At 48.5% G+C, this 10,660-nt stretch overlaps 1 pseudogene; it reads right to left on the reverse strand.

The window, feature by feature from the left end:
• Positions 1 to 464: 464 nt before the first annotated feature.
• LOC122899938 lies at positions 465 to 9,761 on the reverse strand (annotated as a pseudogene).
• Between the last annotated feature and the right edge of the window lie 899 nt (positions 9,762 to 10,660).

Genomic DNA, 10,660 nt, shown 5'->3' on the forward strand with positions numbered 1-10,660 from the left:
TCCTGTGTATGGCTGAAATATTTGAGACATGCAGGAAGCTGAGTATGGAAACACATACAATGTAGTCAATGGTGCATGTGGAGGCAGAATGGGGAGATGAGTAGAAAAGGCTGGTTTGAAATTGTGTGCAACGACAACTTTTGTGTCCATCCTGTGTTTGACTTTGACAACACTTGAAAATTACATGTGAGAAAATCTAATTCTGTAAAGTCATACTCACAAAATGAAGAACTCACAAGAATACCTTGAGCTGTGGAACAACCACTGACACTGAATTGTGGCTGGAGATTGTGTAAGAGCAATGGGCCAAAGTCTCCATGGCATTCAGTGATTACCAACTTTCTTTGTGTAGAGACACACACCTCTTTCCCAGAACATATCTACAGTAACCCACATAAATGTAGCAAGTCACAAACATCAAGTATATACCCCCCAAATAGACCCTGCCTCCTCCCATTCTGGTCTCACCTTGATCCTCCTGAGAAGGGCAGGAAAGCATGGCTTTGTCGAGAGGAGCCCGGTGCAAACCAGGAAGGGTCAAACACCTGCAGAGGGAGCATCAGGGCCAGGACAGGTGTGGTCAAGTCCTTCCTTCCAATCATTCAAGGGACAGCACCCCGTGGTGGGCCAGGAAGAGGGTTTGATCTGGAGAGGTCATCCCACCTCCTCCTCCCAAGGTCATCATACCTCTGGGTTTGGCCACACCTTTAGGTTGTGGTGAAGGGCATAAAAGGAGAGCGTCACTAAGAATCCTGTGGGGCAGAAGAAAGAAGACTGATCACACGTGCCTGTAGAGCCCAGGTGTATCCACACACAGCTTGGCAGCCATTGTGAGAGCCTTTCTCATCACTGTTAATGGAATGACAGCATTGTAGGAGAGGTTGGACAGACACAGCAAAACAGGTATACATGTGTGCACAGGTTGGTGGATTAACCATGACCAGGCTGAAAAGCAGGGAAGAACTGGAGGCTTACTTTTTGGAGCAACTCATGGGAACCTCACATCAAGTACCATCCACGAGCCCTTGGGGAATATCCATGAACACCTCCATACTCACAACAACCCTCCAGAAAAGGCTCACAGCTCCATTGTTCCATGAGGGACCTGAGCCTCAGTGAGGCTGAACAATTTGTCTCTGATCACTTAAGCTAGGATGTGGCAGGGCTGGGATTCAGAGTAGAGGGGAGCCGAACAGTGGCTTCCAGCCATGGCAGAAATATCAGATCTGGTCATAGCATACTCTCTGCCATCATCCTGAAGCCTCCCTGGAGACTGGACCATCTGAGCCATGATGGTGAATTCTCTGATCTTTCTCATTAGCATAGACCCTATAAAGAAAGACCTCCTACCTCCTTGCTCTGTCTGATGGTCTCTCAGGCACTCATATCTCAAAGAATGAGAATATTAGAGCAAAACCCAAAGCCACATTCAGGGGCTGTCATGTATTTGTTTCTTGGATTAAACTCTGTGGGAAGCATACCATATACATCATCTGACAAACAAAGGAAATATTGGTTTTCCTGAGGGAGAAATGACTCTGAAAGACATGCACCAACTGCCCAGAACATGTGGATTTCTGACCTCGCACACGTTCCTGTCGAGTATTTATGGAGGGAGACTGGGGAAGTTCACACCTTTGGGTAAGGAACGTCCATCAGGGAAGGTGATGGGCTTGCTGAGCTCTCTGTCAACACCTGGAACTGGTGGATAGAGTCGCAGTGCCTCCTTGATGCACATGGTGGTGTAGGGCATCTGGTCCAGGTGGTCCCTAAACAAAACTATCCTGAAGGGCGGGCAAAGCCCTGGCAGCCAGGAAATTCTCTACTTGAAGGGTCGGGGCCTCCCGTCTCATGAGCACTCACCAGGTAATGGAGGAATCGTCCCCCAGGATGCTCTGGATCTCCTCCCGGCATTTCTGCTGATGCTCTGGATGTGTGGCCAAAGCATAGAGGATCCAGGAGATGCCACTGGCTGTGGTGTCATGGCCCTCAAACATGAAAGTGTCCACTTCTGCACGGAGGTCCTTGTTGGAAAAGCTGGTCCCATTCTCCATCTGGGAAGACACGGAGCGAGGACAGGGTTTGAGTTTGTCGGCCTCCTCCACACTTGTAAGTAAAGCCTCAGGCCTTCCCTGCCACAATCACTTGGGCAAAGAGGAGGATGTCCAGGAAGTCCAAGTGCCTCTTGCTCCTGACCTTCTCCAGGTTTCCCTCCTCCTGCAGCTGAGCCTTCCTTAGCTTGATCACTCGGTCTGTCCAGAACAGGCAGAGCTGAGAGCTCTGGGTGCCCAGACACAGACACTCACAGTAGCCCCAGTCAGGGTTCCAGGTGGATCAGGAGGAGTGTGGGAGTGGGTGTGTTTGTTGGGGTGGGAGCTCTAGCACCAGGTGCTTGCAGGTCATCACTCCCCTCAGCAGCACAGCCAAGGAGGCTCTGCTTGAATACTGCTGGAAGGGGCTCTCATTCAGCCTTCACCCATGGGGTGACACATGTAGCTGCTTGCATAGCACCTGGCACCCTACCCCGGCACCAGAGGAGTTCCCAGGTGGGTGTACCCAGGCCCTGGTTGGGCAGCCCAGGGCAGGACTCAGCTTGAGGGTCAGGGCCAGTCCCTTTGGGATCTGCCTAATGAAGGAGGGGAGCTTTCCAGAGGGCAGATACAACCTGTGTGTTGATGGGCAAGCTGGCAGGCCCAGTGGTTCCAGCGCCCTTCAGTGGTCAGCCTGTAGATGATGTCTTTCTGGTAGAAAACGTTCCTCACAGGGCGCCTGGGTGGCTCAGTGGGTTAAGCTGCTGCCTTCGGCTCATGGGTCATGATCTCAGGGTCCTGGAATCGAGTCCCGCATCGGGCTCTCTGCTCAGCAGGGAGCCTGCTTCCCTCTCTCTCTCTCTGCCTGCCTCTCCATCTACTTGTGATTTCTCTCTGTCAAATAAATAAACAAAATCTTAAAAAAAAGACAAAAACAAACAAACAAAAAAAAGTTCCTCACCCATAAAAACACCAAGTTATTCAGGTCCTGAATGGCCTGAAGGTAGGACTGGGAGTATCTGAAAAGGAGGATGCAGAATGGACTGGATGGAGGGAGGCATGTGACCTGGAGTGTGGTGGGCCTGTGTATGGAGAATTCTCAATCAATGGGACAGGCAACTCTATGCATTTGTCATGTCGTTCTGTCATGTCAGTTCAGTCCTACCCTCAAGTTTCTTGGCCCTTAATGAGGGACTTCGGCATCCAGGTTTCCTCCTGTGGCAGAGAGCAGGGTCTCTAATGAAGGCTTGGTGCGGGCTGAATCTGACTGTGGCCAGGAGCTCTTGGCAGAATGTGACCCTTTGGACTGGTAAACACCCAAGCTTGCTAACTGCCTTTCAGATAGTCCATCCCAGTGGTAAGAAATAGACCCTGTAACTAAAGATTTCACTGACCTATCTGCCTGTTGGTTGCCCTGGTAGCTGAAGGCACACTTCATAAGGGTGTCCAAAGTCATCAAGGAGAAGTGTCCAAAGATCTCCAGAGATGAGTTCTGGCTGAGGAGCTCCTCCCATTTGTCCTTTGGTAGAGGGACACATGTATCTTTCTCTACTCCTTCAGAAGGCCCTTGCTGACAAGGTTAGACTCTCTCTCTGCCTCTCCACATATTCTGATAAGATGCCCTCACTTTCTAAAGTAGTTGCGTTTCATCAGTTTAGCACCATATAGCCATGTGTTTGTAATATGGTAAGCATTTTCTCAGAATGCAGTCTGAGAAAGTTAGTTAATTGTTATTTAATGAATCATGATCTCTTATCATCTGACTTAGAAAGAAGTTTGGTAGTAACCACCTTTTAGGAGGTCAGAAAACATTGTTTCTCAGGGGACTAAGGGGGAACATGTATCTTGGGGTTGATCTACACATGAAACAGGTAGGGAGCAAGGCAAAGTAAAGGGCTAAGACTGGGGTTTCTAAAGAAGGGATATCAAGGACTTCAGTTCCTCTTATTCAACAATGTCAGCTAAGCACAGTGAGTGAGAAATAGGGTCAGGCTCAGAGGTGATGTTATGGCAAGACCCAGCCCTGGAGGGTAGAGACTTGGTCTCCATTTCACTGCACAGAATGGCTAAAATCCATCAGAAGCCTTCAGTCCTAGCCCAGAGCCCACTTGAGTGACATCATGGGATGTCCACCTTGCCACTGAAGCTGCTACTGTTCAGGCCAGCCAGGGGCAGTTTGTCCTGTTGTCTAGGGGCATTGACTACTCTTCCTGTCCAAGTCAAAGACATGGAAGAGGGACAAGAAGAGACCCTTTATCCACCATGACTGTCTCTCCTCTGGGCAATGAGCAAAGAGTGGATGAAAATGGGTACCTGGGTGCTTCCATGTTCCATCCATCATCGGGGGGCCCTGTCTTATAATATGGTATAAGTGGGTGAATCTGGGGGCCATGTCTAATGGATGTCTGAGGGACACAGCTGTCTAACAGTGGACTCTGTGAACTCTGCTATGGGTGTAAGTGTGCAGGTGAGCAGCGGTTGAACTTACCAGCATCACTTGGACAGAGTCAGCCATGAGCCCCACATAGGCCTTCAGGATGTCATAGTGGAAGTCTGGGGTCAGCATTCTCCGGTGCTGGAACCACATCTGCCCATTCAACAGGAGCAAACCATACCCTGGACCACAATGGGTGTGTGTCGGGGGAAGGAACCTCTCAAGAGTTGTCTGAGGAAAACTGGGGAGGTACCCAGGGTGTCAGAAGAAGGGCATCCTGGACAAATCAAGAAAGGACAGTGCATGTCAGGAAGGGGACTTCCCAAAGCTTGGTGCACAGCTGTGAGATTGAGGTTGAAACAGGGCAGCACTGGGTTAATGGAGGACTTCAATGAAAAGTTAGTTTAAGATCATTATGGAGGACTGAGAAGTGATGTGGGAGAAACTGAGCTGCAGGAGGGCTCCCCTACCATTAGGAAGGGATGAGGCTTTTATCTGAAGAAGAGAGAGGAAGCTTAATTCAGAGTTGAGGGAGTGACTGTGGTGCTGGTCACCTCGTATTTGTCTGGGCCAAATGAACATTTGTTGGCAACCTAAGCAGAAGGTGAACCGTAGTCCTTGTGAAATATACTTACCTATCCAGGGAGCCATGAATCTGTAGGAACCAAGAGGCTTTGGGTCTGTAAGTAAGGAGGGAATTACAGGAAACTGGAGGTGACCAAGGAACGCAAGCTGTCCCCAGGAGGTAACTGTTGTCTACACCAATGTCCCCATCCCTTCCTGATGATTGTCAAATGGCAGTTTGTGTCAACCAACCTCCCACTTCCCTTTCAACCATGTCTCTCTGTCTTTCCTGATAGTTACTGCTCAGGAAGGCAGACTGAGTGAGTGTCCCACCCCAGAGCCCTATGAAGTTGAATCAGTAAGAAATATAGCTTCTGCTCTCAGTGCTAGTGACAAAAGACTAACTTGTCCAGTGGGTTTTTTGTTTGTTTGTTTTCTTCCCTTTTTTGTTTTTGTTTTTGATTTTTGATTTTTTGTTGTGGCTCAGTCAATCCATGTGGCAGCACAGGCAAAAGATTGGGGTTCACGCAACCCATCATGAATAAGAAATTGTCTTGAGTTCTGGGATCACACTATTGTGGTGAAGAAAGTTAGCAAGAAAGAAGGAAAGAAAAAAAGACAGAAAGAATGAAAAATGAAAAGGAGGAAAGGAAGGCAGGAAGGAGAGAGGGAAGGAAGGAAAGAAAGAAGGAGGGAGGGAATGAAGGAAGGAAGGGGATTAAGAGAGAAAGAGAGAGAGATATAGAGAAAGAAAGAGGGGAAAGGAAGGAAGGAAGAATAAAGAAAGAAAGAGTAAAGAAAAAAAGAAGAGAAGAAAAGAAAAAGGAAAGAAAAGAAGGAAGGCAGGAAGGAAGGAGAAAGAAAGAAAGAGAGGAAAGGAAGGAAGGAAGGAAGGAAGGAAGGAGAAAGAAAAAGAGAAAAGAAAAAAGAGAAGAGAAGAAAAGAAAAAAGGAAAGGAAAGGAAAGAAGGAAGGAAGGAAGAAAGAAAGGAAGGAAGGAGAAAGCGAAAGAGGTAATTCCTTACAGGTGTTTAAACTTCCAAATTGAGCAACAGTATTTGGGTTTCTGCTGGCTCTTGGGCTTGAAGAATGGCAGGTAAAAGGTCAGAGTTAATGACTGAGCCAACAGTTTCCCCTGACATGTCACAGTACCCCAGGAAATGTATCCAAGAGGGAAGAACTACTCCAACAGACAAGTGGGTTTGCACTCACCTGATCGCTCCAGGATCACCTTCATATAGTCTGGGTCATAGACTATGAGGCTAACCCTGCTCCCGCATAGCCAGCGAGGACTGGTGCATGGATATTTCTCTGCCCTTTTCTGAAGCTCTTGTAGTTCCTGAGCCTTTTGGAGCTGTAACCAAGGGAAAGAGAAATCAATAAAACCTTGCTTCCTCTTTAGGTCCAGTGCTTGGAGAGGGGGTGGGGGTCGATGGCCACATGGAGATAGTTCTGGATATCAGCAGTGATTAGGAGTTTGGAAATGTTTCTGATGAGCAAGGCTCAGTTAGGGATTCCAGATTCATGGAACTTATGTTCTAGTGGGAGTAGAAGTGGGAAAGTCAATCAGGCCCTATACTGAGAAGTGTTGTCCAATGACTTAAAGAGGCTTCTCTGTGCTCCCAGGTCATGTCCATTGCTGCGACCACCCTTCTGCTTGGATCCAGTGCAGGGACTGCATAGTGGGAGCCTCTTACCATGAAGCTATGTTACCTCATCCTCCAGGGTCCCTCAAACCTATGTAGCAGGGGCTCCTGGGGAATCCTGTTTCAGCACAGCTGCCTGCCTCCTTTCCAATTGCTTGCTCTCCAAGCCAGCTGGCTTCCAGAAACTCCTGCTCCTGGGTTGTGTCAGTAGTTCCTTTGGGGACCCCAAGGAGCTAAACGGTTTTCTGTCTGGCTCTTCCTCTCTCTGGGTCACTCTGACACCCACTGGTCTGTCAGCTTTCCAGGCAACTGCTTGGGAAAGCCATCTCTTCCTGAGCAGGTGTAGCCAGGGCAGGTGAGACTCTTATAGAAGACATGATGCCCATAGTGGCAGTGGCAGTAACTCCGTAGGCTGATACTAAGTGTCTACGGGCTTTTAGGCTGTGGCCACTCACACAGGCAGTGGTCCACGGCAGCTGTTTCACCTGCCTCCTCCTGGGAACTGGGGTCACAAAAAATGTCCCCAAGTGAGATACCATGACAGTGGACAGAAAATAAAGGGTCAGCACAGGCAATCAATTGTCAGGTGCTGTGGGCTGTGCTGACTTGTGGTCTCCAAGACAGGAGGAAGGATCTGGGAAAAGATGAGGCTGTTCGGTCATGGATTTCCGTACAGGAGTTCCCCTTTCATGGTTCCTGACTGATTTCAGCCCTATGTAGTGCGGCAGGGTTGGTAACCTACAAACTTGCTTGTGTTTCATAGGCATTACCATTATTTTCAGTTTTTATAATTAGAGTGTAACTGTGACCATTGGTCTATGCCAGCTGACATTTGGAGATTAGTATAACTCACACGAGACTATAATAATCATGATCCCCATTTTACAGATGGAAACAGAGGGATAGAGCAAGTATTTGAAGTATGTGGCAGAGCTAGGGTAGAATCCAGGGAGCTTGTCTCAAAGCCCATATGCTTCCCTGTCTCATTTGTTATTTGTCACCTGGCCTAAAAGATTACCTTTAACCTACTGCACATGGCAATCTAATCCTGACTTAGCCAATAAGAGAGATACCAAATAAACGAAGTCTCAGATTTGTAAGAGGAAGAAAAATCTGGCTGCAGTGTATTAGGCCAGCAGAAACTGAGAGCTGATTGGGCACTGGGGGTAATAGGAGTTATGGAAGTAGAACTCGTGTGCTTACAGTATCCATACCATCCATGTAATGGGAGTCAGTGGAAGAAGTTTTAGTGGTTGCTTAGGTCAAATCCTACCTCAGAAAGGGGACAACTGCATGTAACAAAGGTTGCCGTTTCTCCAAATAGACAATCTGGAAGCCATTAGTGCAACAATTGGCATGAAGAAACTGGCCTATGACTGTCTCCCTGTGGCTGATGTGAAGTTTCTGTCTTTGGCTCCATTCAGATGAAATCGCTTGACCTCCTCAGCAACATCCCCGGGCTAGGCTTGTTCAATCCGTACACCACAAGACAGCCCCTCCTCACATGCCCCCACTTGCTGATTCCCTGCTGAAGGACCAGTACTGACAGAGCTGGAGAGTAAGCACTGTCTCCAATCTAGCTGCAAGCTGCTCCTTCCTCTGTCATTCCACAACCTGCTCAGGCAGGAAGGAAAACTGGAAGGTAAACAGATTCTTTTAGTGGTGCAACTCAGTGTCAATACTCCTTATCAGCCCCATCCTGGAAAACTTCTCTTTCATGTGTGCCAATAAGTTGTCAGGGTTTTAACACTGAAATCACCAGTCTGGAACATCTCATAGTCTCAGGCAAACCAAGCTGGTTGGTTCCTTGCACCGGATATGATGCCCCAATCTGGTAGGTGAGCCTGTTTTCCAGGGACCTGACGCCTGATTCCTGTCTATGGTCTCCATAAGCTGTGAACCCCTCTGCTGTGTTCCCAAGCAGCTCAGGGCTAGGCTTCAAGGGTGGGATTGAGTGGCCAAGGCAGGGAAGGATCAGGAAGGGTGTTCTGAGAGAGGAGCTGGGGCTCCTCAGCTAGGAGGGGGAAGACTTAGGAAGGAACAGCCATCATCCTTAAGGTGCAGTGTAACCGTCTCTCAAAACAACATAGTGCTTAAAATATAACCCATGAAAATTGAACTAGCCTGGCAAGCATGCTTAAATGTTACCTTAAAAAGAACATGCATTAGCAACAGGTCTCTAGGGGAGAGGATGATTTAGGTCTTGGAAGCCGAGCAGGCGCCCGGCCCCGCTCAGGGTGGAACACCGCCTGCTTCATTTTTTTGATGTTACTCTCCTGCCTCCGGTCCAGCCTACCATTAATCAGTTATCAAGATAATCCCCTTAAATGTGCTTGTTCAATTATAAGTTCTATACTGCTTAACCATATATATCCTACTCTCCTTGCTTATCTAAAAGATTTGAAATCAATGTATAACTCCTATTCTTCCTTATTTATCTGTAAAGCATATAGTTAATATATAAGCCGTCTTCAGCTCCTTTGTTAGTTGTTATCTTGCACCTAATAAATACGGGACTGAGCAGTTGTTTAGGGCGACAGTCTTCTCTGCTGTCAACCCCTGCTCCCTTTCTCTTGCAGCTGACTTATTTGTGACTTATTCTTCTCCCATGCACACTCAGGAAGCGGCAGGGCAGGACTGCATTACAGCCTGCAGATCTACTTAAGGAAAGAGGGTGAGACCAACCTGAAGACACCAGCAAAGGCTTCCTTCCAACATTTGAGCTCCCAGGAGTGGAATGAGGAGCCAAGATCTGAGAAGAAAGTTGGATGTTCCCCCAAGGCACATGTGCTAGTCACACAAGAAACCTATGTGGGATGCGTCTGCCGACTGGGTTGATGCTCCATGAGCCCTGGATGCCCAGCATTTCCACTCCCCTCCAGCCCCTTCCTACCTCATGCCTGTGCCCAAAGAGCCAGTGGGAAGGAGGGGACAGGAACTCCTGGACTGCTCTGAGCAGCCACTGCCTGTGCAGGTACAGCTGTGCTGCCTTGAGCAGCAGCAGGACCAGCCCTAGCACGGAGGCCACTTGCAGGAGCCCAGAGACACCGCCCAGGGGTCTGATGACACTCAGCATAGAGACACTCATGGTGCAGGTGCTGCTGGATCGCTGACTCTCCCTGACTGTCCCTGACTGTTGGGGACCTCCCCTGAGCATCCCAGCCCAGACAGTCAGGGGAGGATTGTCCTGCCCACCTGGAGGGAGGGTGAAGGGTGAGGGCGGGGCTTAGACTAGACTTCTAAAGTTCATTAACTGTGAGGATGTTAATGGGAATCTATGGGAGAAAAACTTTGTCAACAGACAGCTATAATGGCTGGGCATATTACCACTTGCTCCTCTCTCTGTTATTCAACAAATATTTCAGGGGCACCTACTCTGTGCCAGACAGCTACTATATGCCAGGACGCAGCTGCCAGCAAACATGATCTGGACAGCAGACATGAATCCTGAGCACAAAACTTCACAGTCTAGCTTACCAAATGTTCAGGAATTGGGTTTGATTTGGTTATTATCCCATTTGTGAGAGGAAAACACTTACAGAGAGCTGAAGTGATGTGACCAGAGGAAAACCACCATTGAGAGTGTCAGCTAGGATTAGAATCAGGGGTCTCCAAACTGTCTGCCTCAGCTGCCTTTGTGTTGTTCCCCACACTTGTCCCAGTCCATCATTCAGTGATGTTCTGGGATGACCACGCCGGCATGCAGAGCCCTGTCCTCACACTGAGGGGGCCCAATCCAGGGCTCGCTCATGACATATGAAGCCAGCCAGTCATACTCTCTGTGCCTCAGGTTCTCTTTCTGTAAGGGGGTAATCATCCCTTTCCTAAGTGATGCTCATTTAGTCAGGCATTCAGTCATACATGCCCTCAGCAAATGTTTCCTGAGCTCACAGTCTGGGAGATAAAGGCAGAAAATGAACGTAGTACAGGAAAATATGATAAAGCCTGTACTGAAAGAATGAATAGGACATGGGCCCACCCAGGAAG

Source organism: Neovison vison, chromosome 2 (genome assembly GCF_020171115.1).
Source record: "Neovison vison isolate M4711 chromosome 2, ASM_NN_V1, whole genome shotgun sequence".
Taxonomy (NCBI): Eukaryota; Metazoa; Chordata; class Mammalia; order Carnivora; family Mustelidae; genus Neogale; species Neogale vison.